Source organism: Lissotriton helveticus, chromosome 4_1 (genome assembly GCF_964261635.1).
Source record: "Lissotriton helveticus chromosome 4_1, aLisHel1.1, whole genome shotgun sequence".
In the NCBI taxonomy this organism is placed as follows: domain Eukaryota; kingdom Metazoa; phylum Chordata; class Amphibia; order Caudata; family Salamandridae; genus Lissotriton; species Lissotriton helveticus.
The window spans coordinates 1,691,963,593-1,691,991,089 of NC_136063.1; the positions used below are offsets into that span (position 1 = coordinate 1,691,963,593).

A 27,497-nucleotide genomic window follows, 5' to 3' on the forward strand; every position below is an offset into this window, starting at 1 on the left:
TATGTGTGTGTAAAGTGCAGTACCAGCTCACCAGAAAGGTAAATTGCTGGAAACCCCTGCTGTGATGCATACATCTACTTTGGAGCACTCTTCTCCCTTGCACTCTTGAATCGCTTAAGAGCAATGTATTCTTCCAGCAAGCTGAATAACGAGACAGGGTTGAGAAAGTGTTCCAGCTGTCTGTGCGCCATCAGCAGCCACTAGGTGTCCCTCTTGTGTTTTCCCGTGGATCCCGATTGTACAGGAATTCATCGGTTCAGTAGCAAGGGGGAGAGGATGGCCTGTGCTTGGAAGTGACAGACAGTCGGGTGGCATTATGAGGATTTTTTCAATTTCTGATTCATATGTGCTGTAGAGAAAAATAAGCTTTCAGCCCCCATGAGCTTTGTCATTCGGAAAGCAGTGTATGAACTTTTGCTGCATGGCACTGGGCTCCCTGGTGGTCTAGTGGTTAGGATTCGGCGCTCTCACCGCCGCGGCCCGGGTTCGATTCCCGGTCAGGGAAAAGTCCTTCTTCTTCCCTTCAAAACTTTTCCTTCCCGTAGGTCGCGGGCTTCTCAAAATGAAGTTGCTTTCTGACTCACAGTTTGCCTAGCATCACGCAGTATAGCTCCAAATATCATTTTCGCAAGGTCCCTTTATAGCTGCTTTCCACAGCGGGAGGAAAGTCACTTGTGCAAGGCTCTTGAGCAAGTGAGACCCTGTATTCCAAAGTGCAATTCCTTTTGTAGGCTTCTGACCACATGGCGTGCGGCAGGAAGTCTCCTTTGACAGGCCTGCAGGCTTTGTTTCCAAATGGCATCCTGGACCCATTGCAACCCACCTTTTTGCTAAAATGGAAGTCTGGATCTGGGTAAGAAAAAACTGAGCTGCACGTACGGAAAAAAGCAGAGGCCAGCCACAGGGAGGGTGTGGCCAGGGCAGTCTGATTTGCATACTGACCTGTGGCATCTTGGGAATGTATAGGCTTTGGAGCTTAACGGGTGCTGCAGGGGTCTGCCTGGCTGGAGAGATGCCTGTCTGGTACACCCCTCAGGACAGACGGTGCCTTCCGTTCGAACATGGAGGGTGAGGGACATGGGTCACCCTCTTATACAGGGGTGTGGCTGTGGGCAGGACGGGTTGTGGGGGACCCGTCAGGGCATTGCCCGTTTGGAAGCCCGTTCGGAAGGCGAGAGGAGGCGGGGGCAGGGAACTCTCCTCAATTTTCCCCCAGAGGTTTGGGGAAAAGCCTTTGCACGTTTGAGCCAGCCGGGCCTGCATCAGCAGATCCTGCTCCTCTGGCAAGGGAGAGCTTGTAGGTGAAATCAAAAAAGGGGAGAAATCTGCAAGAGCCGGGTTAAAAAATTCCAGGGGCAGACCCATGTTCCCCAGGAAGCAAGTACTTCCTCCTGCTCCCTTCAGTGGGAAAAGATATAGGAGGTGTATTTCTCTAAGCAGGGGATCTGCGTAGATGGCACTGCATTGCTTTGGGAAGCATCCATGCTGGTAGCAGAATAGCAGCAGACCCCACAGCTGAGACTTGAATGGGGACTGTTGGAGAGGGGCAGTGGAAGGGCGCAGGAAAATGCTTTTCAAAAGCATCTGCACTTTCTTACAAAGCAGCTGAAAACCCATACCAGGAATGGGGCTCGAACCCATGCGGACAAACGTCCATTGGATCTTAAGTCCAACACCTTAACCACTCGGCCACCCTGGTGAGACCCAAGGCCCAGCTTTACTCAACTCCCTTTTTCTGCTGGCTGCTGCAGCACCGGCTGTCCAGCAAGAGCTGTTTGCGGAGTTAAAAGGCTTTTGCAGGAGGCTAAAGGTAATTGCTTATGACAAACACACTGTGTGACACCTAACTTTCTCCCACTCGGACTTTACGGGCAATTTTTATATTGGAGTTAGCTTAGTCACAATAAGGGGGTGAGCAAGGAAAGCACATAAGAGCATCTCCTCCCTGGTGGTCTAGTGGCTAGGATTTGGCGCTTTCACCGCCGCGGCCCGGGTTCGATTCCCGGTCAGGGAAGATACCTCTAAAGCATAGATTTGAGTGTTTTGTCCCAGTAGCTTTTTTTAAACGAAGGTCCTTAAAAAGGTACCCCTACCCATGAACGAAAGAGGAGGAAAGGGACTGGGTCCCCTGTGCCCCAGGTTGTTTTGCTCCCATTGCCCTCAGCCACCTTTATGCGCACGCACTCCTCCACCCAGTCTGGTGCTCTATGTGTGTGTAAAGTGCAGTACCAGCTCACCAGAAAGGTAAATTGCTGGAAACCCCTGCTGTGATGCATACATCTACTTTGGAGCACTCTTCTCCCTTGCACTCTTGAATCGCTTAAGAGCAATGTATTCTTCCAGCAAGCTGAATAACGAGACAGGGTTGAGAAAGTGTTCCAGCTGTCTGTGCGCCATCAGCAGCCACTAGGTGTCCCTCTTGTGTTTTCCCGTGGATCCCGATTGTACAGGAATTCATCGGTTCAGTAGCAAGGGGGAGAGGATGGCCTGTGCTTGTAAGTGACAGACAGTCGGGTGGCATTATGAGGATTTTTTCAATTTCTGATTCATATGTGCTGTAGAGAAAAATAAGCTTTCAGCCCCCATGAGCTTTGTCATTCGGAAAGCAGTGTATGAACTTTTGCTGCATGGCACTGGGCTCCCTGGTGGTCTAGTGGTTAGGATTCGGCGCTCTCACCGCCGCGGCCCGGGTTCGATTCCCGGTCAGGGAAAAGTCCTTCTTCTTCCCTTCAAAACTTTTCCTTCCCGTAGGTCGCGGGCTTCTCAAAATTAAGTTGCTTTCTGACTCACAGTTTGCCTAGCATCACGCAGTATAGCTCCAAATATCATTTTCGCAAGGTCCCTTTATAGCTGCTTTCCACAGCGGGAGGAAAGTCACTTGTGCAAGGCTCTTGAGCAAGTGAGACCCTGTATTCCAAAGTGCAATTCCTTTTGTAGGCTTCTGACCACATGGCGTGCGGCAGGAAGTCTCCTTTGACAGGCCTGCAGGCTTTGTTTCCAAATGGCATCCTGGACCCATTGCAACCCACCTTTTTGCTAAAATGGAAGTCTGGATCTGGGTAAGAAAAAACTGAGCTGCACGTACGGAAAAAAGCAGAGGCCAGCCACAGGGAGGGTGTGGCCAGGGCAGTCTGATTTGCATACTGACCTGTGGCATCTTGGGAATGTATAGGCTTTGGAGCTTAACGGGTGCTGCAGGGGTCTGCCTGGCTGGAGAGATGCCTGTCTGGTACACCCCTCAGGACAGACGGTGCCTTCCGTTCGAACATGGAGGGTGAGGGACATGGGTCACCCTCTTATACAGGGGTGTGGCTGTGGGCAGGACGGGTTGTGGGGGACCCGTCAGGGCATTGCCCGTTTGGAAGCCCGTTCGGAAGGCGAGAGGAGGCGGGGGCAGGGAACTCTCCTCAATTTTCCCCCAGAGGTTTGGGGAAAAGCCTTTGCACGTTTGAGCCAGCCGGGCCTGCATCAGCAGATCCTGCTCCTCTGGCAAGGGAGAGCTTGTAGGTGAAATCAAAAAAGGGGAGAAATCTGCAAGAGCCGGGTTAAAAAATTCCAGGGGCAGACCCATGTTCCCCAGGAAGCAAGTACTTCCTCCTGCTCCCTTCAGTGGGAAAAGATATAGGAGGTGTATTTCTCTAAGCAGGGGATCTGCGTAGATGGCACTGCATTGCTTTGGGAAGCATCCATGCTGGTAGCAGAATAGCAGCAGACCCCACAGCTGAGACTTGAATGGGGACTGTTGGAGAGGGGCAGTGGAAGGGCGCAGGAAAATGCTTTTCAAAAGCATCTGCACTTTCTTACAAAGCAGCTGAAAACCCATACCAGGAATGGGGCTCGAACCCATGCGGACAAACGTCCATTGGATCTTAAGTCCAACACCTTAACCACTCGGCCACCCTGGTGAGACCCAAGGCCCAGCTTTACTCAACTCCCTTTTTCTACTGGCTGCTGCAGCACCGGCTGTCCAGCAAGAGCTGTTTGCGGAGTTAAAAGGCTTTTGCAGGAGGCTAAAGGTAATTGCTTATGACAAACACACTGTGTGACACCTAACTTTCTCCCACTCGGACTTTACGGGCAATTTTTATATTGGAGTTAGCTTAGTCACAATAAGGGGGTGAGCAAGGCAAGCACACAAGAGCATCTCCTCCCTGGTGGTCTAGTGGCTAGGGTTCGGCGCTTTCACCGCCGCGGCCCGGGTTCGATTCCCGGTCAGGGAAGATACCTCTAAAGCATAGATTTGAGTGTTTTGTCCCAGTAGCTTTTTTTAAACGAAGGTCTTTAAAAAGGTACCCCTACCCATGAACGAAAGAGGAGGAAAGGGACTGGGTCCCCTGTTCCCCAGGTTGTTTTGCTCCCATTGCCCTCAGCCACCTTTATGCGCACGCACTCCTCCACCCAGTCTGGTGCTCTATGTGTGTGTAAAGTGCAGTACCAGCTCACCAGAAAGGTAAATTGCTGGAAACCCTTGCTGTGATGCATACATCTACTTTGGAGCACTCTTCTCCCTTGCACTCTTGAATCGCTTAAGAGCAATGTATTCTTCCAGCAAGCTGAATAACGAGACAGGGTTGAGAAAGTGTTCCAGCTGTCTGTGCGCCATCAGCAGCCACTAGGTGTCCCTCTTGTGTTTTCCCGTGGATCCCGATTGTACAGGAATTCATCGGTTCAGTAGCAAGGGGGAGAGGATGGCCTGTGCTTGGAAGTGACAGACAGTCGGGTGGCATTATGAGGATTTTTTCAATTTCTGATTCATATGTGCTGTAGAGAAAAATAAGCTTTCAGCCCCCATGAGCTTTGTCATTCGGAAAGCAGTGTATGAACTTTTGCTGCATGGCACTGGGCTCCCTGGTGGTCTAGTGGTTAGGATTCGGCGCTCTCACCGCTGCGGCCCGGGTTCGATTCCCGGTCAGGGAAAAGTCCTTCTTCTGCCCTTGAAAACTTTTCCTTCCCGTAGGTCGCGGACTTCTCAAAATGAAGTTGCTTTCTGACTCGCAGTTTGCCTAGCATCACGCAGTATAGCTCGAAATATCATTTTCGCAAGGTCCCTTTATAGCTGCTTTCCACAGCGGGAGGAAAGTCACTTGTGCAAGACTCTTGAGCAAGTGAGACCCTGTATTCCAAAGTGCAATTCCTTTTGTAGGCTTCTGACCACATGGCGTGCGGCAGGAAGTCTCCTTTGACAGGCCTGCAGGCTTTGTTTCCAAATGGCATCCTGGACCCATTGCAACCCACCTTTTTGCTAAAATGGAAGTCTGGATCTGGGTAAGAAAAAACTGAGCTGCACGTACGGAAAAAAGCAGAGGCCAGCCACAGGGAGGGTGTGGCCAGGGCAGTCTGATTTGCATACTGACCTGTGGCATCTTGGGAATGTATAGGCTTTGGAGCTTAACGGGTGCTGCAGGGGTCTGCCTGGCTGGAGAGATGCCTGTCTGGTACACCCCTCAGGACAGACGGTGCCTTCCGTTCGAACATGGAGGGTGAGGGACATGGGTCACCCTCTTATACAGGGGTGTGGCTGTGGGCAGGACGGGTTGTGGGGGACCCGTCAGGGCATTGCCCGTTTTGAAGCCTGTTCGGAAGGCGAGAGGAGGCGGGGGCAGGGAACTCTCCTCAATTTTCCCCCAGAGGTTTGGGGAAAAGCCTTTGCACGTTTGAGCCAGCCGGGCCTGCATCAGCAGATCCTGCTCCTCTGGCAAGGGAGAGCTTGTAGGTGAAATCAAAAAAGGGGAGAAATCTGCAAGAGCCGGGTTAAAAAATTCCAGGGGCAGACCCATGTTCCCCAGGAAGCAAGTACTTCCTCCTGCTCCCTTCAGTGGGAAAAGATATAGGAGGTGTATTTCTCTAAGCAGGGGATCTGCGTAGATGGCACTGCATTGCTTTGGGAAGCATCCATGCTGGTAGCAGAATAGCAGCAGACCCCACAGCTGAGACTTGAATGGGGACTGTTGGAGAGGGGCAGTGGAAGGGCGCAGGAAAATGCTTTTCAAAAGCATCTGCACTTTCTTACAAAGCAGCTGAAAACCCATACCAGGAATGGGGCTCGAACCCATGCGGACAAACGTCCATTGGATCTTAAGTCCAACACCTTAACCACTCGGCCACCCTGGTGAGACCCAAGGCCCAGCTTTACTCAACTCCCTTTTTCTACTGGCTGCTGCAGCACCGGCTGTCCAGCAAGAGCTGTTTGCGGAGTTAAAAGGCTTTTGCAGGAGGCTAAAGGTAATTGCTTATGACAAACACACTGTGTGACACCTAACTTTCTCCCACTCGGACTTTACGGGCAATTTTTATATTGGAGTTAGCTTAGTCACAATAAGGGGGTGAGCAAGGCAAGCACACAAGAGCATCTCCTCCCTGGTGGTCTAGTGGCTAGGATTCGGCGCTTTCACCGCCGCGGCCCGGGTTCGATTCCCGGTCAGGGAAGATACCTCTAAAGCATAGATTTGAGTGTTTTGTCCCAGTAGCTTTTTTTAAACGAAGGTCTTTAAAAAGGTACCCCTACCCATGAACGAAAGAGGAGGAAAGGGACTGGGTCCCCTGTTCCCCAGGTTGTTTTGCTCCCATTGCCCTCAGCCACCTTTATGCGCACGCACTCCTCCACCCAGTCTGGTGCTCTATGTGTGTGTAAAGTGCAGTACCAGCTCACCAGAAAGGTACATTGCTGGAAACCCTTGCTGTGATGCATACATCTACTTTGGAGCACTCTTCTCCCTTGCACTCTTGAATCGCTTAAGAGCAATGTATTCTTCCAGCAAGCTGAATAACGAGACAGGGTTGAGAAAGTGTTCCAGCTGTCTGTGCGCCATCAGCAGCCACTAGGTGTCCCTCTTGTGTTTTCCCGTGGATCCCGATTGTACAGGAATTCATCGGTTCAGTAGCAAGGGGGAGAGGATGGCCTGTGCTTGGAAGTGACAGACAGTCGGGTGGCATTATGAGGATTTTTTCAATTTCTGATTCATATGTGCTGTAGAGAAAAATAAGCTTTCAGCCCCCATGAGCTTTGTCATTCGGAAAGCAGTGTATGAACTTTTGCTGCATGGCACTGGGCTCCCTGGTGGTCTAGTGGTTAGGATTCGGCGCTCTCACCGCAGCGGCCCGGGTTCGATTCCCGGTCAGGGAAAAGTCCTTCTTCTGCCCTTGAAAACTTTTCCTTCCCGTAGGTCGCGGGCTTCTCAAAATGAAGTTGCTTTCTGACTCACAGTTTGCCTAGCATCACGCAGTATAGCTCCAAATATCATTTTCGCAAGGTCCCTTTATAGCTGCTTTCCACAGCGGGAGGAAAGTCACTTGTGCAAGACTCTTGAGCAAGTGAGACCCTGTATTCCAAAGTGCAATTCCTTTTGTAGGCTTCTGACCACATGGCGTGCGGCAGGAAGTCTCCTTTGACAGGCCTGCAGGCTTTGTTTCCAAATGGCATCCTGGACCCATTGCAACCCACCTTTTTGCTAAAATGGAAGTCTGGATCTGGGTAAGAAAAAACTGAGCTGCACGTACGGAAAAAAGCAGAGGCCAGCCACAGGGAGGGTGTGGCCAGGGCAGTCTGATTTGCATACTGACCTGTGGCATCTTGGGAATGTATAGGCTTTGGAGCTTAACGGGTGCTGCAGGGGTCTGCCTGGCTGGAGAGATGCCTGTCTGGTACACCCCTCAGGACAGACGGTGCCTTCCGTTCGAACATGGAGGGTGAGGGACATGGGTCACCCTCTTATACAGGGGTGTGGCTGTGGGCAGGACGGGTTGTGGGGGACCCGTCAGGGCATTGCCCGTTCGGAAGGCGAGAGGAGGCGGGGGCAGGGAACTCTCCTCAATTTTCCCCCAGAGGTTTGGGGAAAAGCCTTTGCACGTTTGAGCCAGCCAGGCCTGCATCAGCAGATCCTGCTCCTCTGGCAAGGGAGAGCTTGTAGGTGAAATCAAAAAAGGGGAGAAATCTGCAAGAGCCGGGTTAAAAAATTCCAGGGGCAGACCCATGTTCCCCAGGAAGCAAGTACTTCCTCCTGCTCCCTTCAGTGGGAAAAGATATAGGAGGTGTATTTCTCTAAGCAGGGGATCTGCGTAGATGGCACTGCATTGCTTTGGGAAGCATCCATGCTGGTAGCAGAATAGCAGCAGACCCCACAGCTGAGACTTGAATGGGGACTGTTGGAGAGGGGCAGTGGAAGGGCGCAGGAAAATGCTTTTCAAAAGCATCTGTACTTTCTTACAAAGCAGCTGAAAACCCATACCAGGAATGGGGCTCGAACCCATGCGGACAAACGTCCATTGGATCTTAAGTCCAACACCTTAACCACTCGGCCACGCTGGTGAGACCCAAGGCCCAGCTTTACTCAACTCCCTTTTTCTGCTGGCTGCTGCAGCACCGGCTGTCCAGCAAGAGCTGTTTGCGGAGTTAAAAGGCTTTTGCAGGAGGCTAAAGGTAATTGCTTATGACAAACACACTGTGTGACACCTAACTTTCTCCCACTCGGACTTTACGGGCAATTTTTATATTGGAGTTAGCTTAGTCACAATAAGGGGGTGAGCAAGGCAAGCACACAAGAGCATCTCCTCCCTGGTGGTCTAGTGGCTAGGATTCGGCGCTTTCACCACCGTGGCCCGGGTTCGATTCCCGGTCAGGGAAGATACCTCTAAAGCATAGATTTGAGTGTTTTGTCCCAGTAGCTTTTTTTAAACGAAGGTCTTTAAAAAGGTACCCCTACCCATGAACGAAAGAGGAGGAAAGGGACTGGGTCCCCTGTTCCCCAGGTTGTTTTGCTCCCATTGCCCTCAGCCACCTTTATGCGCACGCACTCCTCCACCCAGTCTGGTGCTCTATGTGTGTGTAAAGTGCAGTACCAGCTCACCAGAAAGGTAAATTGCTGGAAACCCCTGCTGTGATGCATACATCTACTTTGGAGCACTCTTCTCCCTTGCACTCTTGAATCGCTTAAGAGCAATGTATTCTTCCAGCAAGCTGAATAACGAGACAGGGTTGAGAAAGTGTTCCAGCTGTCTGTGCGCCATCAGCAGCCACTAGGTGTCCCTCTTGTGTTTTCCCGTGGATCCCGATTGTACAGGAATTCATCGGTTCAGTAGCAAGGGGGAGAGGATGGCCTGTGCTTGGAAGTGACAGACAGTCGGGTGGCATTATGAGGATTTTTTCAATTTCTGATTCATATGTGCTGTAGAGAAAAATAAGCTTTCAGCCCCCATGAGCTTTATCATTCGGAAAGCAGTGTATGAACTTTTGCTGCATGGCACTGGGCTCCCTGGTGGTCTAGTGGTTAGGATTCGGCGCTCTCACCGCCGCGGCCCGGGTTCGGTTCCCGGTCAGGGAAAAGTCCTTCTTCTGCCCTTGAAAACTTTTCCTTCCCATAGGTCGCGGGCTTCTCAAAATGAAGTTGCTTTCTGACTCACAGTTTGCCTAGCATCACGCAGTATAGCTCCAAATATAATTTTCGCAAGGTCCCTTTATAGCTGCTTTCCACAGCGGGAGGAAAGTCACTTGTGCAAGGCTCTTGAGCAAGTGAGACCCTGTATTCCAAAGTGCAATTCCTTTTGTAGGCTTCTGACCACATGGCGTGCGGCAGGAAGTCTCCTTTGACAGGCCTGCAGGCTTTGTTTCCAAATGGCATCCTGGACCCATTGCAACCCACCTTTTTGCTAAAATGGAAGTCTGGATCTGGGTAAGAAAAAACTGAGCTGCACGTACGGAAAAAAGCAGAGGCCAGCCACAGGGAGGGTGTGGCCAGGGCAGTCTGATTTGCATACTGACCTGTGGCATCTTGGGAATGTATAGGCTTTGGAGCTTAACGGGTGCTGCCTGGCTGGAGAGATGCCTGTCTGGTACACCCCTCAGGACAGACGGTGCCTTCCGTTCGAACATGGAGGGTGAGGGACATGGGTCACCCTCTTATACAGGGGTGTGGCTGTGGGCAGGACGGGTTGTGGGGGACCCGTCAGGGCATTGCCCGTTTGAGGGCCCGTTCGGAAGGCGAGAGGAGGCGGGGGCAGGGAACTCTCCTCAATTTTCCCCCAGAGGTTTGGGGAAAAGCCTTTGCACGTTTGAGCCAGCTGGGCCTGCATCAGCAGATCCTGCTCCTCCGGGAAGGGAGAGCTTGTAGGTGAAATCAAAAAAGGGGAGAAATCTGCAAGAGCCGGGTTAAAAAATTCCAGGGGCAGACCCATGTTCCCCAGGAAGCAAGTACTTCCTCCTGCTCCCTTCAGTGGGAAAAGATATAGGAGGTGTATTTCTCTAAGCAGGGGATCTGCGTAGATGGCACTGCATTGCTTTGGGAAGCATCCATGCTGGTAGCAGAATAGCAGCAGACCCCACAGCTGAGACTTGAATGGGGACTGTTGGAGAGGGGCAGTGGAAGGGCGCAGGAAAATGCTTTTCAAAACCATCTGCACTTTCTTACAAAGCAGCTGAAAACCCATACCAGGAATGGGTCTCGAACCCATGCGGACAAACATCCATTGGATCTTAAGTCCAACGCCTTAACCACTCGGCCACCCTGGTGAGACCCAAGGCCCAGCTTTACTCAACTCCCTTGTTCTGCTGGCTGCTGCGGTACCGGCTGTCCAGCAAGAGCTGTTTGCGGAGTTAAAAGGCTTTTGCAGGAGGCTAAAGGTAATTGCTTATGACAAACACACTGTGTGACACCTAACTTTCTCCCACTCGGACTTTACGGGCAATTTTTATATTGGAGTTAGCTTAGTCACAATAAGGGGGTGAGCAAGGCAAGCACACAAGAGCATCTCCTCCCTGGTGGTCTAGTGGCTAGGATTCGGCGCTTTCACCGCCTCGGCCCGGGTTCCAGTCCCGGTCAGGGAAGATACCACTAAAACATAGTTTTCAGTGTTTTGTCCCAGTAGCTTTTTTTAAACGAAGGTCCTTAAAAAGGTACCCCTACCCATGAACGAAAGAGGAGGAAAGGGACTGGGTCCCCTGTGCCCCAGGTTGTTTTGCTCCCATTGCCCTCAGCCACCTTTATGCGCACGCACTCCTCCACCCAGTCTGGTGCTCTATGTGTGTGTAAAGTGCAGTACCAGCTCACCAGAAAGGTAAATTGCTGGAAACCCCTGCTGTGATGCATACATCTAATTTGGAGCACTCTTCTCCCTTGCACTCTTGAATCGCTTAAGCGCAATGTATTCTTCCAGCAAGCTGAATAACGAGACAGGGTTGAGAAAGTGTTCCAGCTGTCTGTGCGCCATCAGCAGCCACTAGGTGTCCCTCTTGTGTTTTCCCGTGGATCCCGATTGTACAGGAATTCATCGGTACAGTAGCAAGGGGGAGATGATGGCCAGTGCTTGGAAGTGACAGAAAGTCGGGTGGCATTATGAGGATTTTTTCAAGTTCTGATTCATATGTGCTGTAGAGAAAAATAAGCTTTCAGCCCCCATGAGCTTTGTCATTCGGAAAGCAGTGTATGAACTTTTGCTGCATGGCACTGGGCTCCCTGGTGGTCTAGTGGTTAGGATTCGGCGCTCTCACTGCCGCGGCCCGGGTTCGATTCCCGGTCAGGGAAAAGTCCTTCTTCTGCCCTTGAAAACTTTTCCTTCCCGTAGGTCGCGGGCTTCTCAAAATGAAGTTGCTTTCTGACTCACAGTTTGCCTAGCATCACGCAGTATAGCTCCAAATATCATTTTCGCAAGGTCCCTTTATAGCTGCTTTCCACAGCGGGAGGAAAGTCACTTGTGCAAGGCTCTTGAGCAAGTGAGACCCTGTATTCCAAAGTGCAATTCCTTTTGTAGGCTTCTGACCACATGGCGTGCGGCAGGAAGTCTCCTTTGACAGGCCTGCAGGCTTTGTTTCCAAATGGCATCCTGGACCCATTGAAACCCACCTTTTTGCTAAAATGGAAGTCTGGATCTAGGTAAGAAAAAACTGAGCTGCACGTACGGAAAAAAGCAGAGGCCAGCCACAGGGAGGGTGTGGCCAGGGCTGTCTGATTTGCATACTGACCTGTGGCATCTTGGGAATGTATAGGCTTTGGAGCTTAACGGGTGCTGCAGGGGTCTGCCTGGCTGGAGAGATGCCTGTCTGGTACACCCCTCAGGACAGACGGTGCCTACCCTTCGAACATGGAGGGTGAGGGACATGAGTCACCCTCATATACAGGGGTGTGGCTGTGGGCAGGACGGGTTGTGGGGGACCCGTCAGGGCATTGCCCGTTTGGAAGCCCGTTCGGAAGGCGAGAGGAGGCGGGGGCAGGGAACTCTCCTCAATTTTTCCCCAGAGGTTTGGGGAAAAGCCTTTGCACGTTTGAGCCAGCCGGGCCTGCATCAGCAGATCCTGCTCCTCTGGCAAGGGAGAGCTTGTAGGTGAAATCAAAAAAGGGGAGAAATCTGCAAGAGCCGGGTTAAAAAATTCCAGGGGCAGACCCATGTTCCCCAGGAAGCAAGTACTTCCTCCTGCTCCCTTCAGTGGGAAAAGATATAGGAGGTGTTTTTCTCTAAGCAGGGGATCTGCGTAGATGGCACTGCATTGCTTTGGGAAGCATCCATGCTGGTAGCAGAATAGCAGCAGACCCCACAGATGAGACTTGAATGGGGACTGTTGGAGAGGGGCAGTGGAAGGGCGCAGGAAAAACGCTTTTCAAAAGCATCTGCACTTTCTTACAAAGCAGCTGAAAACCCATACCAGGAATGGGGCTCGAACCCATGCGGACAAACATCCATTGGATCTTAAGTCCAACGCCTTAACCACTCGGCCACCCTGGTGAGACCCAAAGCCCAGCTTTACTCAACTCCCTTGTTCTGCTGGCTGCTGCGGCACCGGCTGTCCAGCAAGAGCTGTTTGCGGAGTTAAAAGGCTTTTGCAGGAGGCTAAAGGTAATTGCTTATGACAAACACACTGTGTGACACCTAACTTTCTCCCACTCGGACTTTACGGGCAATTTTTATATTGGAGTTAGCTTAGTCACAATAAGGGGGTGAGCAAGGCAAGCACACAAGAGCATCTCCTCCCTGGTGGTCTAGTGGCTAGGATTCGGCGCTTTCACCGCCTCGGCCCGGGTTCCAGTCCCGGTCAGGGAAGATACCACTAAAACATAGATTTCAGTGTTTTGTCCCAGTAGCTTTTTTTAAACGAAGGTCCTTAAAAAGGTACCCCTACCCATGAACGAAAGAGGAGGAAAGGGACTGGGTCCCCTGTGCCCCAGGTTGTTTTGCTCCCATTGCCCTCAGCCACCTTTATGCACACGCACTCCTCCACCCAGTCTGGTGCTCTATGTGTGTGTAAAGTGCAGTACCAGCTCACCAGAAAGGTAAATTGCTGGAAACCCCTGCTGTGATGCATACATCTACTTTGGAGCACTCTTCTCCCTTGCACTCTTGAATCGCTTAAGCGCAATGTATTCTTCCAGCAAGCTGAATAACGAGACAGGGTTGAGAAAGTGTTCCAGCTGTCTGTGCGCCATCAGCAGCCACTAGGTGTCCCTCTTGTGTTTTCCCGTGGATCCCGATTGTACAGGAATTCATCGGTACAGTAGCAAGGGGGAGATGATGGCCAGTGCTTGGAAGTGACAGAAAGTCGGGTGGCATTATGAGGATTTTTTCAAGTTCTGATTCATATGTGCTGTAGAGAAAAATAAGCTTTCAGCCCCCATGAGCTTTGTCATTCGGAAAGCAGTGTATGAACTTTTGCTGCATGGCACTGGGCTCCCTGGTGGTCTAGTGGTTAGGATTCGGTGCTCTCACTGCTGCGGCCTGGGTTCGATTCCCGGTCAGGGAAAAGTCCTTCTTCTGCCCTTGAAAACTTTTCCTTCCCGTAGGTCGCGGGCTTCTCAAAATGAAGTTGCTTTCTGACTCACAGTTTGCCTAGCATCACGCAGTATAGCTCCAAATATCATTTTCGCAAGGTCCCTTTATAGCTGCTTTCCACAGCGGGAGGAAAGTCACTTGTGCAAGGCTCTTGAGCAAGTGAGACCCTGTATTCCAAAGTGCAATTCCTTTTGTAGGCTTCTGACCACATGGCGTGCGGCAGGAAGTCTCCTTTGACAGGCCTGCAGGCTTTGTTTCCAAATGGCATCCTGGACCCATTGCAACCCACCTTTTTGCTAAAATGGAAGTCTGGATCTAGGTAAGAAAAAACTGAGCTGCACGTACGGAAAAAAGCAGAGGCCAGCCACAGGGAGGGTGTGGCCAGGGCTGTCTGATTTGCATACTGACCTGTGGCATCTTGGGAATGTATAGGCTTTGGAGCTTAACGGGTGCTGCAGGGGTCTGCCTGGCTGGAGAGATGCCTGTCTGGTACACCCCTCAGGACAGACGGTGCCTACCCTTCGAACATGGAGGGTGAGGGACATGAGTCACCCTCATATACAGGGGTGTGGCTGTGGGCAGGACGGGTTGTGGGGAACCCGTCAGGGCATTGCCCGTTTGGAAGCCCGTTCGGAAGGCGAGAGCAGGGAACTCTCCTCAATTTTTCCCCAGAGGTTTGGGGAAAAGCCTTTGCACGTTTGAGCCAGCCGGGCCTGCATCAGCAGATCCTGCTCCTCTGGCAAGGGAGAGCTTGTAGGTGAAATCAAAAAAGGGGAGAAATCTGCAAGAGCCGGGTTAAAAAATTCCAGGGGCAGACCCATGTTCCCCAGGAAGCAAGTACTTCCTCCTGCTCCCTTCAGTGGGAAAAGATATAGGAGGTGTATTTCTCTAAGCAGGGGATCTGCGTAGATGGCACTGCATTGCTTTGGGAAGCATCCATGCTGGTAGCAGAATAGCAGCAGACCCCACAGATGAGACTTGAATGGGGACTGTTGGAGAGGGGCAGTGGAAGGGCGCAGGAAAATGCTTTTCAAAAGCATCTGCACTTTCTTACAAAGCAGCTGAAAACCCATACCAGGAATGGGGCTCGAACCCATGCGGACAAACATCCATTGGATCTTAAGTCCAACGCCTTAACCACTCGGCCACCCTGGTGAGACCCAAGGCCCAGCTTTACTCAACTCCCTTGTTCTGCTGGCTGCTGCGGCACCGGCTGTCCAGCAAGAGCTGTTTGCGGAGTTAAAAGGCTTTTGCAGGAGGCTAAAGGTAATTGCTTATGACAAACACACTGTGTGACACCTAACTTTCTCCCACTCGGACTTTACGGGCAATTTTTATATTGGAGTTAGCTTAGTCACAATAAGGGGGTGAGCAAGGCAAGCACACAAGAGCATCTCCTCCCTGGTGGTCTAGTGGCTAGGATTCAGCGCTTTCACCACCTCGGCCCGGGTTCCAGTCCCGGTCAGGGAAGATACCACTAAAACATAGATTTCAGTGTTTTGTCCCAGTAGCTTTTTTTAAACGAAGGTCCTTAAAAAGGTACCCCTACCCATGAACGAAAGAGGAGGAAAGGGACTGGGTCCCCTGTGCCCCAGGTTGTTTTGCTCCCATTGCCCTCAGCCACCTTTATGCGCACGCACTCCTCCACCCAGTCTGGTGCTCTATGTGTGTGTAAAGTGCAGTACCAGCTCACCAGAAAGGTAAATTGCTGGAAACCCCTGCTGTGATGCATACATCTAATTTGGAGCACTCTTCTCCCTTGCACTCTTGAATCGCTTAAGCGCAATGTATTCTTCCAGCAAGCTGAATAACGAGACAGGGTTGAGAAAGTGTTCCAGCTGTCTGTGCGCCATCAGCAGCCACTAGGTGTCCCTCTTGTGTTTTCCCGTGGATCCCGATTGTACAGGAATTCATCGGTACAGTAGCAAGGGGGAGATGATGGCCAGTGCTTGGAAGTGACAGAAAGTCGGGTGGCATTATGAGGATTTTTTCAAGTTCTGATTCATATGTGCTGTAGAGAAAAATAAGCTTTCAGCCCCCATGAGCTTTGTCATTCGGAAAGCAGTGTATGAACTTTTGCTGCATGGCACTGGGCTCCCTGGTGGTCTAGTGGTTAGGATTCGGCGCTCTCACTGCCGCGGCCCGGGTTCGATTCCCGGTCAGGGAAAAGTCCTTCTTCTGCCCTTGAAAACTTTTCCTTCCCGTAGGTCGCGGGCTTCTCAAAATGAAGTTGCTTTCTGACTCACAGTTTGCCTAGCATCACGCAGTATAGCTCCAAATATCATTTTCGCAAGGTCCCTTTATAGCTGCTTTCCACAGCGGGAGGAAAGTCACTTGTGCAAGGCTCTTGAGCAAGTGAGACCCTGTATTCCAAAGTGCAATTCCTTTTGTAGGCTTCTGACCACATGGCGTGCGGCAGGAAGTCTCCTTTGACAGGCCTGCAGGCTTTGTTTCCAAATGGCATCCTGGACCCATTGCAACCCACCTTTTTGCTAAAATGGAAGTCTGGATCTAGGTAAGAAAAAACTGAGCTGCACGTACGGAAAAAAGCAGAGGCCAGCCACAGGGAGGGTGTGGCCAGGGCTGTCTGATTTGCATACTGACCTGTGGCATCTTGGGAATGTATAGGCTTTGGAGCTTAACGGGTGCTGCAGGGGTCTGCCTGGCTGGAGAGATGCCTGTCTGGTACACCCCTCAGGACAGACGGTGCCTACCCTTCGAACATGGAGGGTGAGGGACATGAGTCACCCTCATATACAGGGGTGTGGCTGTGGGCAGGACGGGTTGTGGGGAACCCGTCAGGGCATTGCCCGTTTGGAAGCCCGTTCGGAAGGCGAGAGGAGGCGGGGGCAGGGAACTCTCCTCAATTTTTCCCCAGAGGTTTGGGGAAAAGCCTTTGCACGTTTGAGCCAGCCGGGCCTGCATCAGCAGATCCTGCTCCTCTGGCAAGGGAGAGCTTGTAGGTGAAATCAAAAAAGGGGAGAAATCTGCAAGAGCCGGGTTAAAAAATTCCAGGGGCAGACCCATGTTCCCCAGGAAGCAAGTACTTCCTCCTGCTCCCTTCAGTGGGAAAAGATATAGGAGGTGTATTTCTCTAAGCAGGGGATCTGCGTAGATGGCACTGCATTGCTTTGGGAAGCATCCATGCTGGTAGCAGAATAGCAGCAGACCCCACAGATGAGACTTGAATGGGGACTGTTGGAGAGGGGCAGTGGAAGGGCGCAGGAAAATGCTTTTCAAAAGCATCTGCACTTTCTTACAAAGCAGCTGAAAACCCATACCAGGAATGGGGCTCGAACCCATGCGGACAAACATCCATTGGATCTTAAGTCCAACGCCTTAACCACTCGGCCACCCTGGTGAGACCCAAGGCCCAGCTTTACTCAACTCCCTTGTTCTGCTGGCTGCTGCGGCACCGGCTGTCCAGCAAGAGCTGTTTGCGGAGTTAAAAGGCTTTTGCAGGAGGCTAAAGGTAATTGCTTATGACAAACACACTGTGTGACACCTAACTTTCTCCCACTCGGACTTTACGGGCAATTTTTATATTGGAGTTAGCTTAGTCACAATAAGGGGGTGAGCAAGGCAAGCACACAAGTGCATCTCCTCCCTGGTGGTCTAGTGGCTAGGATTCAGCGCTTTCACCACCTCGGCCCGGGTTCCAGTCCCGGTCAGGGAAGATACCACTAAAACATAGATTTCAGTGTTTTGTCCCAGTAGCTTTTTTTAAACGAAGGTCCTTAAAAAGGTACCCCTACCCATGAACGAAAGAGGAGGAAAGGGACTGGGTCCCCTGTGCCCCAGGTTGTTTTGCTCCCATTGCCCTCAGCCACCTTTATGCGCACGCACTCCTCCACCCAGTCTGGTGCTCTATGTGTGTGTAAAGTGCAGTACCAGCTCACCAGAAAGGTAAATTGCTGGAAACCCCTGCTGTGATGCATACATCTACTTTGGAGCACTCTTCTCCCTTGCACTCTTGAATCGCTTAAGCGCAATGTATTCTTCCAGCAAGCTGAATAACGAGACAGGGTTGAGAAAGTGTTCCAGCTGTCTGTGCGCCATCAGCAGCCACTAGGTGTCCCTCTTGTGTTTTCCCGTGGATCCCGATTGTACAGGAATTCATCGGTACAGTGGCAAGGGGGAGATGATGGCCAGTGCTTGGAAGTGACAGAAAGTCGGGTGGCATTATGAGGATTTTTTCAAGTTCTGATTCATATGTGCTGTAGAGAAAAATAAGCTTTCAGCCCCCATGAGCTTTGTCATTCGGAAAGCAGTGTATGAACTTTTGCTGCATGGCACTGGGCTCCCTGGTGGTCTAGTGGTTAGGATTCGGTGCTCTCACTGCCGCGGCCTGGGTTCGATTCCCGGTCAGGGAAAAGTCCTTCTTCTGCCCTTGAAAACTTTTCCTTCCCGTAGGTCGCGGGCTTCTCAAAATGAAGTTGCTTTCTGACTCACAGTTTGCCTAGCATCACGCAGTATAGCTCCAAATATCATTTTCGCAAGGTCCCTTTATAGCTGCTTTCCACAGCGGGAGGAAAGTCACTTGTGCAAGGCTCTTGAGCAAGTGAGACCCTGTATTCCAAAGTGCAATTCCTTTTGTAGGCTTCTGACCACATGGCGTGCGGCAGGAAGTCTCCTTTGACAGGCCTGCAGGCTTTGTATCCAAATGCCATCCTGGACCCATTGAAACCCACCTTTTTGCTAAAATGGAAGTCTGGATCTAGGTAAGAAAAAACTGAGCTGCACGTACGGAAAAAAGCAGAGGCCAGCCACAGGGAGGGTGTGGCCAGGGCTGTCTGATTTGCATACTGACCTGTGGCATCTTGGGAATGTATAGGCTTTGGAGCTTAACGGGTGCTGCAGGGGTCTGCCTGGCTGGAGAGATGCCTGTCTGGTACACCCCTCAGGACAGACGGTGCCTACCCTTCGAACATGGAGGGTGAGGGACATGGGTCACCCTCTTATACAGGGGTGTGGCTGTGGGCAGGACGGGTTGTGGGGGACCCGTCAGGGCATTGCCCGTTTGGAAGCCCGTTCGGAAGGCGAGAGGAGGCGGGGGCAGGGAACTCTCCTCAATTTTCCCCCAGAGGTTTGGGGAAAAGCCTTTGCACGTTTGAGCCAGCTGGGCCTGCATCAGCAGATCCTGCTCCTCCGGGAAGGGAGAGCTTGTAGGTGAAATCAAAAAAGGGGAGAAATCTGCAAGAGCCGGGTTAAAAAATTCCAGGGGCAGACCCATGTTCCCCAGGAAGCAAGTACTTCCTCCTGTTCCCTTCAGTGGGAAAAGATATAGGAGGTGTATTTCTCTAAGCAGGGGATCTGCGTAGATGGCACTGCATTGCTTTGGGAAGCATCCATGCTGGTAGCAGAATAGCAGCAGACCCCACAGCTGAGACTTGAATGGGGACTGTTGGAGAGGGGCAGTGGAAGGGCGCAGGAAAATGCTTTTCAAAACCATCAGCACTTTCTCACAAAGCAGCTGAAAACCCATACCAGGAATGGGGCTCAAACCCATGCAGACAAACGTCCATTGGATCTTAAGTCCAACGCCTTAACCACTCGGCCACCCTGGTGAGACCCAAGGCCCAGCTTTACTCAACTCCCTTTTTCTGCTGGCTGCTGCAGCACCGGCTGTCCAGCAAGAGCTGTTTGCGGAGTTAAAAGGCTTTTGCAGGAGGCTAAAGGTAATTGCTTATGACAAACACACTGTGTGACACCTAACTTTCTCCCACTCTGACTTTACGGGCAATTTTTATATTGGAGTTAGCTTAGTCACAATAAGGGGGTGAGCAAGGCAAGCACACAAGAGCATCTCCTCCCTGGTGGTCTAGTGGCTAGGATTTGGCGCTTTCACCGCCGCGGCCCGGGTTCGATTCCCGGTCAGGGAAGATACCTCTAAAGCATAGATTTGAGTGTTTTGTCCCAGTAGCTTTTTTTAAACGAAGGTCCTTAAAAAGGTACCCCTACCCATGAACGAAAGAGGAGGAAAGGGACTGGGTCCCCTGTGCCCCAGGTTGTTTTGCTCCCATTGCCCTCAGCCACCTTTATGCGCACGCACTCCTCCACCCAGTCTGGTGCTCTATGTGTGTGTAAAGTGCAGTACCAGCTCACCAGAAAGGTAAATTGCTGGAAACCCCTGCTGTGATGCATACATCTACTTTGGAGCACTCTTCTCCCTTGCACTCTTGAATCGCTTAAGAGCAATGTATTCTTCCAGCAAGCTGAATAACGAGACAGGGTTGAGAAAGTGTTCCAGTTGTCTGTGCGCCATCAGCAGCCACTAGGTGTCCCTCTTGTGTTTTCCCGTGGATCCCGATTGTACAGGAATTCATCGGTTCAGTAGCAAGGGGGAGAGGATGGCCTGTGCTTGGAAGTGACAGACAGTCGGGTGGCATTATGAGGATTTTTTCAATTTCTGATTCATATGTGCTGTAGAGAAAAATAAGCTTTCAGCCCCCATGAGCTTTGTCATTCGGAAAGCAGTGTATGAACTTTTGCTGCATGGCACTGGGCTCCCTGGTGGTCTAGTGGTTAGGATTCGGCGCTCTCACCGCCGCGGCCCGGGTTCGATTCCCGGTCAGGGAAAAGTCCTTCTTCTTCCCTTCAAAACTTTTCCTTCCCGTAGGTCGCGGGCTTCTCAAAATGAAGTTGCTTTCTGACTCACAGTTTGCCTAGCATCACGCAGTATAGCTCCAAATATCATTTTCGCAAGGTCCCTTTATAGCTGCTTTCCACAGCGGGAGGAAAGTCACTTGTGCAAGGCTCTTGAGCAAGTGAGACCCTGTATTCCAAAGTGCAATTCCTTTTGTAGGCTTCTGACCACATGGCGTGCGGCAGGAAGTCTCCTTTGACAGGCCTGCAGGCTTTGTTTCCAAATGGCATCCTGGACCCATTGCAACCCACCTTTTTGCTAAAATGGAAGTCTGGATCTGGGTAAGAAAAAACTGAGCTGCACGTACGGAAAAAAGCAGAGGCCAGCCACAGGGAGGGTGTGGCCAGGGCAGTCTGATTTGCATACTGACCTGTGGCATCTTGGGAATGTATAGGCTTTGGAGCTTAACGGGTGCTGCAGGGGTCTGCCTGGCTGGAGAGATGCCTGTCTGGTACACCCCTCAGGACAGACGGTGCCTTCCGTTCGAACATGGAGGGTGAGGGACATGGGTCACCCTCTTATACAGGGGTGTGGCTGTGGGCAGGACGGGTTGTGGGGGACCCGTCAGGGCATTGCCCGTTTGGAAGCCCGTTCGGAAGGCGAGAGGAGGCGGGGGCAGGGAACTCTCCTCAATTTTCCCCCAGAGGTTTGGGGAAAAGCCTTTGCACGTTTGAGCCAGCCGGGCCTGCATCAGCAGATCCTGCTCCTCTGGCAAGGGAGAGCTTGTAGGTGAAATCAAAAAAGGGGAGAAATCTGCAAGAGCCGGGTTAAAAAATTCCAGGGGCAGACCCATGTTCCCCAGGAAGCAAGTACTTCCTCCTGCTCCCTTCAGTGGGAAAAGATATAGGAGGTGTATTTCTCTAAGCAGGGGATCTGCGTAGAAGGCACTGCATTGCTTCGGGAAGCATCCATGCTGGTAGCAGAATAGCAGCAGACCCCACAGCTGAGACTTGAATGGGGACTGTTGGAGAGGGGCAGTGGAAGGGCGCAGGAAAATGCTTTTCAAAAGCATCTGCACTTTCTTACAAAGCAGCTGAAAACCCATACCAGGAATGGGGCTCGAACCCATGGGGACAAACGTCCATTGGATCTTAAGTCCAACACCTTAACCACTCGGCCACCCTGGTGAGACCCAAGGCCCAGCTTTACTCAACTCCCTTTTTCTGCTGGCTGCTGCAGCACCGGCTGTCCAGCAAGAGCTGTTTGCGGAGTTAAAAGGCTTTTGCAGGAGGCTAAAGGTAATTGCTTATGACAAACACACTGTGTGACACCTAACTTTCTCCCACTCGGACTTTACGGGCAATTTTTATATTGGAGTTAGCTTAGTCACAATAAGGGGGTGAGCAAGGCAAGCACACAAGAGCATCTCCTCCCTGGTGGTCTAGTGGCTAGGATTCGGCACTTTCACCACCACGGCCCAGGTTCGATTCCCGGTCAGGGAAGATACCTCTAAAGCATAGATTTGAGTGTTTTGTCCCAGTAGCTTTTTTTAAACGAAGGTCTTTAAAAAGGTACCCCTACCCAAGAACGAAAGAGGAGGAAAGGGACTGGGTCCCCTGTTCCCCAGGTTGTTTTGCTCCCATTGCCCTCAGCCACCTTTATGCGCACGCACTCCTCCACCCAGTCTGGTGCTCTATGTGTGTGTAAAGTGCAGTACCAGCTCACCAGAAAGGTACATTGCTGGAAACCCCTGCTGTGATGCATACATCTACTTTGGAGCACTCTTCTCCCTTGCACTCTTGAATCGCTTAAGAGCAATGTATTCTTCCAGCAAGCTGAATAACGAGACAGGGTTGAGAAAGTGTTCCAGCTGTCTGTGCGCCATCAGCAGCCACTAGGTGTCCCTCTTGTGTTTTCCCGTGGATCCCGATTGTACAGGAATTCATCGGTTCAGTAGCAAGGGGGAGAGGATGGCCTGTGCTTGGAAGTGACAGACAGTCGGGTGGCATTATGAGGATTTTTTCAATTTCTGATTCATATGTGCTGTAGAGAAAAATAAGCTTTCAGCCCCCATGAGCTTTGTCATTCGGAAAGCAGTGTATGAACTTTTGCTGCATGGCACTGGGCTCCCTGGTGGTCTAGTGGTTAGGATTCGGCGCTCTCACCGCCGCGGCCCGGGTTCGATTCCCGGTCAGGGAAAAGTCCTTCTTCTGCCCTTGAAAACTTTTCCTTCCCGTAGGTCGCGGGCTTCTCAAAATGAAGTTGCTTTCTGACTCACAGTTTGCCTAGCATCACGCAGTATAGCTCCAAATATCATTTTCGCAAGGTCCCTTTATAGCTGCTTTCCACAGCGGGAGGAAAGTCACTTGTGCAAGGCTCTTGAGCAAGTGAGACCCTGTATTCCAAAGTGCAATTCCTTTTGTAGGCTTCTGACCACATGGCGTGTGGCAGGAAGTCTCCTTTGACAGGCCTGCAGGCTTTGTTTCCAAATGGCATCCTGGACCCATTGCAACCCACCTTTTTGCTAAAATGGAAGTCTGGATCTGGGTAAGAAAAAACTGAGCTGCACGTACGGAAAAAAGCAGAGGCCAGCCACAGGGAGGGTGTGGCCAGGGCAGTCTGATTTGCATACTGACCTGTGGCATCTTGGGAATGTATAGGCTTTGGAGCTTAACGGGTGCTGCAGGGGTCTGCCTGGCTGGAGAGATGCCTGTCTGGTACACCCCTCAGGACAGACGGTGCCTTCCGTTCGAACATGGAGGGTGAGGGACATGGGTCACCCTCTTATACAGGGGTGTGGCTGTGGGCAGGACGGGTTGTGGGGGACCCGTCAGGGCATTGCCCGTTTGGAAGCCCGTTCGGAAGGCGAGAGGAGGCGGGGGCAGGGAACTCTCCTCAATTTTCCCCCAGAGGTTTGGGGAAAAGCCTTTGCACGTTTGAGCCAGCCGGGCCTGCATCAGCAGATCCTGCTCCTCTGGCAAGGGAGAGCTTGTAGGTGAAATCAAAAAAGGGGAGAAATCTGCAAGAGCCGGGTTAAAAAATTCCAGGGGCAGACCCATGTTCCCCAGGAAGCAAGTACTTCCTCCTGCTCCCTTCAGTGGGAAAAGATATAGGAAGTGTATTTCTCTAAGCAGGGGATCTGCGTAGATGGCACTGCATTGCTTTGGGAAGCATCCATGCTGGTAGCAGAATAGCAGCAGACCCCACAGCTGAGACTTGAATGGGGACTGCTGGAGAGGGGCAGTGGAAGGGCGCAGGAAAATGCTTTTCAAAAGCATCTGCACTTTCTTACAAAGCAGCTGAAAACCCATACCAGGAATGGGGCTCGAACCCATGCGGACAAACGTCCATTGGATCTTAAGTCCAACACCTTAACCACTCGGCCACCCTGGTGAGACCCAAGGCCCAGCTTTACTCAACTCCCTTTTTCTGCTGGCTGCTGCAGCACCGGCTGTCCAGCAAGAGCTGTTTGCGGAGTTAAAAGGCTTTTGCAGGAGGCTAAAGGTAATTGCTTATGACAAACACACTGTGTGACACCTAACTTTCTCTCACTCGGACTTTACGGGCAATTTTTATATTGGAGTTAGCTTAGTCACAATAAGGGGGTGAGCAAGGCAAGCACACAAGAGCATCTCCTCCCTGGTGGTCTAGTGGCTAGGATTCGGCGCTTTCACCGCCGCGGCCCGGGTTCGATTCCCGGTCAGGGAAAATACCTCTAAAGCATAGATTTGAGTGTTTTGTCCCAGTAGCTTTTTTTAAACGAAGGTCTTTAAAAAGGTACCCCTACCCATGAACGAAAGAGGAGGAAAGGGACTGGGTCCCCTGTTCCCCAGGTTGTTTTGCTCCCATTGCCCTCAGCCACCTTTATGCGCACGCACTCCTCCACCCAGTCTGGTGCTCTATGTGTGTGTAAAGTGCAGTACCAGCTCACCAGAAAGGTAAATTGCTGGAAACCCCTGCTGTGATGCTTACATCTACTTTGGAGCACTCTTCTCCCTTGCACTCTTGAATCGCTTAAGAGCAATGTATTCTTCCAGCAAGCTGAATAACGAGACAGGGTTGAGAAAGTGTTCCAGCTGTCTGTGCGCCATCAGCAGCCACTAGGTGTCCCTCTTGTGTTTTCCCGTGGATCCCGATTGTACAGGAATTCATCGGTTCAGTAGCAAGGGGGAGAGGATGGCCTGTGCTTGGAAGTGACAGACAGTCGGGTGGCATTATGAGGATTTTTTCAATTTCTGATTCATATGTGCTGTAGAGAAAAATAAGCTTTCAGCCCCCATGAGCTTTGTCATTCGGAAAGCAGTGTATGAACTTTTGCTGCATGGCACTGGGCTCCCTGGTGGTCTAGTGGTTAGGATTCGGCGCTCTCACCGCCGCGGCCCGGGTTCGATTCCCGGTCAGGGAAAAGTCCTTCTTCTGCCCTTGAATACTTTTCCTTCCCGTAGGTCGCGGGCTTCTCAAAATGAAGTTGCTTTCTGACTCACAGTTTGCCTAGCATCACGCAGTATAGCTCCAAATATCATTTTCGCAAGGTCCCTTTATAGCTGCTTTCCACAGCGGGAGGAAAGTCACTTGTGCAAGGCTCTTGAGCAAGTGAGACCCTGTATTCCAAAGTGCAATTCCTTTTGTAGGCTTCTGACCACATGGCGTGCGGCAGGAAGTCTCCTTTGACAGGCCTGCAGGCTTTGTTTCCAAATGGCATCCTGGACCCATTGCAACCCACCTTTTTGCTAAAATGGAAGTCTGGATCTGGGTAAGAAAAAACTGAGCTGCACGTACGGAAAAAAGCAGAGGCCAGCCACAGGGAGGGTGTGGCCAGGGCAGTCTGATTTGCATACTGACCTGTGGCATCTTGGGAATGTATAGGCTTTGGAGCTTAACGGGTGCTGCAGGGGTCTGCCTGGCTGGAGAGATGCCTGTCTGGTACACCCCTCAGGACAGACGGTGCCTTCCGTTCGAACATGGAGGGTGAGGGACATGGGTCACCCTCTTATACAGGGGTGTGGCTGTGGGCAGGACGGGTTGTGGGGGACCCGTCAGGGCATTGCCCGTTTGGAAGCCCGTTCGGAAGGCGAGAGGAGGGAACTCTCCTCAATTTTCCCCCAGAGGTTTGGGGAAAAGCCTTTGCACGTTTGAGCCAGCCGGGCCTGCATCAGCAGATCCTGCTCCTCTGGCAAGGGAGAGCTTGTAGGTGAAATCAAAAAAGGGGAGAAATCTGCAAGAGCCGGGTTAAAAAATTCCAGGGGCAGACCCATGTTCCCCAGGAAGCAAGTACTTCCTCCTGCTCCCTTCAGTGGGAAAAGATATAGGAGGTGTATTTCTCTAAGCAGGGGATCTGCGTAGATGGCACTGCATTGCTTTGGGAAGCATCCATGCTGGTAGCAGAATAGCAGCAGACCCCACAGCTGAGACTTGAATGGGGACTGTTGGAGAGGGGCAGTGGAAGGGCGCAGGAAAATGCTTTTCAAAAGCATCTGCACTTTCTTACAAAGCAGCTGAAAACCCATACCAGGAATGGGGCTCGAACCCATGCGGACAAACGTCCATTGGATCTTAAGTCCAACACCTTAACCACTCGGCCACCCTGGTGAGACCCAAGGCCCAGCTTTACTCAACTCCCTTTTTCTGCTGGCTGCTGCAGCACCGGCTGTCCAGCAAGAGCTGTTTGCGGAGTTAAAAGGCTTTTGCAGGAGGCTAAAGGTAATTGCTTATGACAAACACACTGTGTGACACCTAACTTTCTCCCACTCGGACTTTACGGGCAATTTTTATATTGGAGTTAGCTTAGTCACAATAAGGGGATGAGCAAGGCAAGCACACAAGAGCATCTCCTCCCTGGTGGTCTAGTGGCTAGGATTTGGCGCTTTCACCGCTGAGGCCCGGGTTCGATTCCCGGTCAGGGAAGATACCTCTAAAGCATAGATTTGAGTGTTTTGTCCCAGTAGCTTTTTTTAAACGAAGGTCTTTAAAAAGGTACCCCTACCCATGAACGAAAGAGGAGGAAAGGGACTGGGTCCCCTGTTCCCCAGGTTGTTTTGCTCCCATTGCCCTCAGCCACCTTTATGCGCACGCACTCCTCCACCCAGTCTGGTGCTCTATGTGTGTGTAAAGTGCAGTACCAGCTCACCAGAAAGGTAAATTGCTGGAAACCCCTGCTGTGATGCATACATCTACTTTGGAGCACTCTTCTCCCTTGCACTCTTGAATCGCTTAAGCGCAATGTATTCTTCCAGCAAGCTGAATAACGAGACAGGGTTGAGAAAGTGTTCCAGCTGTCTGTGCGCCATCAGCAGCCACTAGGTGTCCCTCTTGTGTTTTCCCGTGGATCCCGATTGTACAGGAATTAGTCGGTTCAGTAGCAAGGGGGAGAGGATGGCCTGTGCTTGGAAGTGACAGACAGTCGGGTGGCATTATGAGGATTTTTTCAATTTCTGATTCATATGTGCTGTAGAGAAAAATAAGCTTTCAGCCCCCATGAGCTTTGTCATTCGGAAAGCAGTGTATGAACTTTTGCTGCATGGCACTGGGCTCCCTGGTGGTCTAGTGGTTAGGATTCGGCGCTCTCACCGCCGCGGCCCGGGTTCGATTCCCGGTCAGGGAAAAGTCCTTCTTCTGCCCTTGAATACTTTTCCTTCCCGTAGGTCGCGGGCTTCTCAAAATGAAGTTGCTTTCTGACTCACAGTTTGCCTAGCATCACGCAGTATAGCTCCAAATATCATTTTCGCAAGGTCCCTTTATAGCTGCTTTCCACAGCGGGAGGAAAGTCACTTGTGCAAGGCTCTTGAGCAAGTGAGACCCTGTATTCCAAAGTGCAATTCCTTTTGTAGGCTTCTGACCACATGGCGTGCGGCAGGAAGTCTCCTTTGACAGGCCTGCAGGCTTTGTTTCCAAATGGCATCCTGGACCCATTGCAACCCACCTTTTTGCTAAAATGGAAGTCTGGATCTGGGTAAGAAAAAACTGAGCTGCACGTACGGAAAAAAGCAGAGGCCAGCCACAGGGAGGGTGTGGCCAGGGCAGTCTGATTTGCATACTGACCTGTGGCATCTTGGGAATGTATAGGCTTTGGAGCTTAACGGGTGCTGCAGGGGTCTGCCTGGCTGGAGAGATGCCTGTCTGGTACACCCCTCAGGACAGACGGTGCCTTCCGTTCGAACATGGA

General features: G+C 51.5%; 32 non-coding genes across 32 annotated transcripts; 20 read left to right on the forward strand and 12 right to left on the reverse strand.

Moving 5' to 3' along the window:
• Positions 1–433: 433 nt before the first annotated feature.
• Positions 434–505, forward strand: TRNAE-CUC (transfer RNA glutamic acid (anticodon CUC)). Its single transcript has one exon. It is a non-coding gene; the product is annotated as a tRNA-Glu (tRNA).
• Positions 506–1,616: 1,111 nt separating this feature from the next.
• TRNAL-UAA (transfer RNA leucine (anticodon UAA)) lies at positions 1,617–1,699 on the reverse strand. Its single transcript has one exon. It is a non-coding gene; the product is annotated as a tRNA-Leu (tRNA).
• Positions 1,700–1,942: 243 nt separating this feature from the next.
• Positions 1,943–2,014, forward strand: TRNAE-UUC (transfer RNA glutamic acid (anticodon UUC)). The gene has a single exon. It is a non-coding gene; the product is annotated as a tRNA-Glu (tRNA).
• A 625-nt stretch (positions 2,015–2,639) lies between these two features.
• On the forward strand, positions 2,640–2,711 carry TRNAE-CUC (transfer RNA glutamic acid (anticodon CUC)). The gene has a single exon. It is a non-coding gene; the product is annotated as a tRNA-Glu (tRNA).
• Positions 2,712–3,822: 1,111 nt separating this feature from the next.
• TRNAL-UAA (transfer RNA leucine (anticodon UAA)) lies at positions 3,823–3,905 on the reverse strand. Its single transcript has one exon. It is a non-coding gene; the product is annotated as a tRNA-Leu (tRNA).
• Positions 3,906–4,148: 243 nt separating this feature from the next.
• On the forward strand, positions 4,149–4,220 carry TRNAE-UUC (transfer RNA glutamic acid (anticodon UUC)). Its single transcript has one exon. It is a non-coding gene; the product is annotated as a tRNA-Glu (tRNA).
• A 625-nt stretch (positions 4,221–4,845) lies between these two features.
• TRNAE-CUC (transfer RNA glutamic acid (anticodon CUC)) lies at positions 4,846–4,917 on the forward strand. The gene has a single exon. It is a non-coding gene; the product is annotated as a tRNA-Glu (tRNA).
• Positions 4,918–6,028: 1,111 nt separating this feature from the next.
• On the reverse strand, positions 6,029–6,111 carry TRNAL-UAA (transfer RNA leucine (anticodon UAA)). Its single transcript has one exon. It is a non-coding gene; the product is annotated as a tRNA-Leu (tRNA).
• A 243-nt stretch (positions 6,112–6,354) lies between these two features.
• On the forward strand, positions 6,355–6,426 carry TRNAE-UUC (transfer RNA glutamic acid (anticodon UUC)). Its single transcript has one exon. It is a non-coding gene; the product is annotated as a tRNA-Glu (tRNA).
• Positions 6,427–7,051: 625 nt separating this feature from the next.
• TRNAE-CUC (transfer RNA glutamic acid (anticodon CUC)) lies at positions 7,052–7,123 on the forward strand. Its single transcript has one exon. It is a non-coding gene; the product is annotated as a tRNA-Glu (tRNA).
• Positions 7,124–8,222: 1,099 nt separating this feature from the next.
• Positions 8,223–8,305, reverse strand: TRNAL-UAA (transfer RNA leucine (anticodon UAA)). The gene has a single exon. It is a non-coding gene; the product is annotated as a tRNA-Leu (tRNA).
• A 243-nt stretch (positions 8,306–8,548) lies between these two features.
• On the forward strand, positions 8,549–8,620 carry TRNAE-UUC (transfer RNA glutamic acid (anticodon UUC)). Its single transcript has one exon. It is a non-coding gene; the product is annotated as a tRNA-Glu (tRNA).
• A 625-nt stretch (positions 8,621–9,245) lies between these two features.
• Positions 9,246–9,317, forward strand: TRNAE-CUC (transfer RNA glutamic acid (anticodon CUC)). Its single transcript has one exon. It is a non-coding gene; the product is annotated as a tRNA-Glu (tRNA).
• Positions 9,318–10,418: 1,101 nt separating this feature from the next.
• Positions 10,419–10,501, reverse strand: TRNAL-UAA (transfer RNA leucine (anticodon UAA)). The gene has a single exon. It is a non-coding gene; the product is annotated as a tRNA-Leu (tRNA).
• Positions 10,502–11,441: 940 nt separating this feature from the next.
• Positions 11,442–11,513, forward strand: TRNAE-CUC (transfer RNA glutamic acid (anticodon CUC)). The gene has a single exon. It is a non-coding gene; the product is annotated as a tRNA-Glu (tRNA).
• Positions 11,514–12,625: 1,112 nt separating this feature from the next.
• TRNAL-UAA (transfer RNA leucine (anticodon UAA)) lies at positions 12,626–12,708 on the reverse strand. The gene has a single exon. It is a non-coding gene; the product is annotated as a tRNA-Leu (tRNA).
• Positions 12,709–13,648: 940 nt separating this feature from the next.
• Positions 13,649–13,720, forward strand: TRNAE-CUC (transfer RNA glutamic acid (anticodon CUC)). Its single transcript has one exon. It is a non-coding gene; the product is annotated as a tRNA-Glu (tRNA).
• Positions 13,721–14,821: 1,101 nt separating this feature from the next.
• On the reverse strand, positions 14,822–14,904 carry TRNAL-UAA (transfer RNA leucine (anticodon UAA)). Its single transcript has one exon. It is a non-coding gene; the product is annotated as a tRNA-Leu (tRNA).
• A 940-nt stretch (positions 14,905–15,844) lies between these two features.
• TRNAE-CUC (transfer RNA glutamic acid (anticodon CUC)) lies at positions 15,845–15,916 on the forward strand. The gene has a single exon. It is a non-coding gene; the product is annotated as a tRNA-Glu (tRNA).
• A 1,111-nt stretch (positions 15,917–17,027) lies between these two features.
• Positions 17,028–17,110, reverse strand: TRNAL-UAA (transfer RNA leucine (anticodon UAA)). Its single transcript has one exon. It is a non-coding gene; the product is annotated as a tRNA-Leu (tRNA).
• Positions 17,111–18,050: 940 nt separating this feature from the next.
• On the forward strand, positions 18,051–18,122 carry TRNAE-CUC (transfer RNA glutamic acid (anticodon CUC)). Its single transcript has one exon. It is a non-coding gene; the product is annotated as a tRNA-Glu (tRNA).
• A 1,111-nt stretch (positions 18,123–19,233) lies between these two features.
• Positions 19,234–19,316, reverse strand: TRNAL-UAA (transfer RNA leucine (anticodon UAA)). The gene has a single exon. It is a non-coding gene; the product is annotated as a tRNA-Leu (tRNA).
• A 243-nt stretch (positions 19,317–19,559) lies between these two features.
• Positions 19,560–19,631, forward strand: TRNAE-UUC (transfer RNA glutamic acid (anticodon UUC)). The gene has a single exon. It is a non-coding gene; the product is annotated as a tRNA-Glu (tRNA).
• A 625-nt stretch (positions 19,632–20,256) lies between these two features.
• On the forward strand, positions 20,257–20,328 carry TRNAE-CUC (transfer RNA glutamic acid (anticodon CUC)). The gene has a single exon. It is a non-coding gene; the product is annotated as a tRNA-Glu (tRNA).
• A 1,111-nt stretch (positions 20,329–21,439) lies between these two features.
• Positions 21,440–21,522, reverse strand: TRNAL-UAA (transfer RNA leucine (anticodon UAA)). The gene has a single exon. It is a non-coding gene; the product is annotated as a tRNA-Leu (tRNA).
• A 940-nt stretch (positions 21,523–22,462) lies between these two features.
• On the forward strand, positions 22,463–22,534 carry TRNAE-CUC (transfer RNA glutamic acid (anticodon CUC)). The gene has a single exon. It is a non-coding gene; the product is annotated as a tRNA-Glu (tRNA).
• Positions 22,535–23,645: 1,111 nt separating this feature from the next.
• Positions 23,646–23,728, reverse strand: TRNAL-UAA (transfer RNA leucine (anticodon UAA)). Its single transcript has one exon. It is a non-coding gene; the product is annotated as a tRNA-Leu (tRNA).
• A 243-nt stretch (positions 23,729–23,971) lies between these two features.
• TRNAE-UUC (transfer RNA glutamic acid (anticodon UUC)) lies at positions 23,972–24,043 on the forward strand. The gene has a single exon. It is a non-coding gene; the product is annotated as a tRNA-Glu (tRNA).
• Positions 24,044–24,668: 625 nt separating this feature from the next.
• Positions 24,669–24,740, forward strand: TRNAE-CUC (transfer RNA glutamic acid (anticodon CUC)). The gene has a single exon. It is a non-coding gene; the product is annotated as a tRNA-Glu (tRNA).
• A 1,101-nt stretch (positions 24,741–25,841) lies between these two features.
• On the reverse strand, positions 25,842–25,924 carry TRNAL-UAA (transfer RNA leucine (anticodon UAA)). The gene has a single exon. It is a non-coding gene; the product is annotated as a tRNA-Leu (tRNA).
• A 243-nt stretch (positions 25,925–26,167) lies between these two features.
• On the forward strand, positions 26,168–26,239 carry TRNAE-UUC (transfer RNA glutamic acid (anticodon UUC)). Its single transcript has one exon. It is a non-coding gene; the product is annotated as a tRNA-Glu (tRNA).
• A 625-nt stretch (positions 26,240–26,864) lies between these two features.
• On the forward strand, positions 26,865–26,936 carry TRNAE-CUC (transfer RNA glutamic acid (anticodon CUC)). Its single transcript has one exon. It is a non-coding gene; the product is annotated as a tRNA-Glu (tRNA).
• Positions 26,937–27,497: the final 561 nt, after the last annotated feature.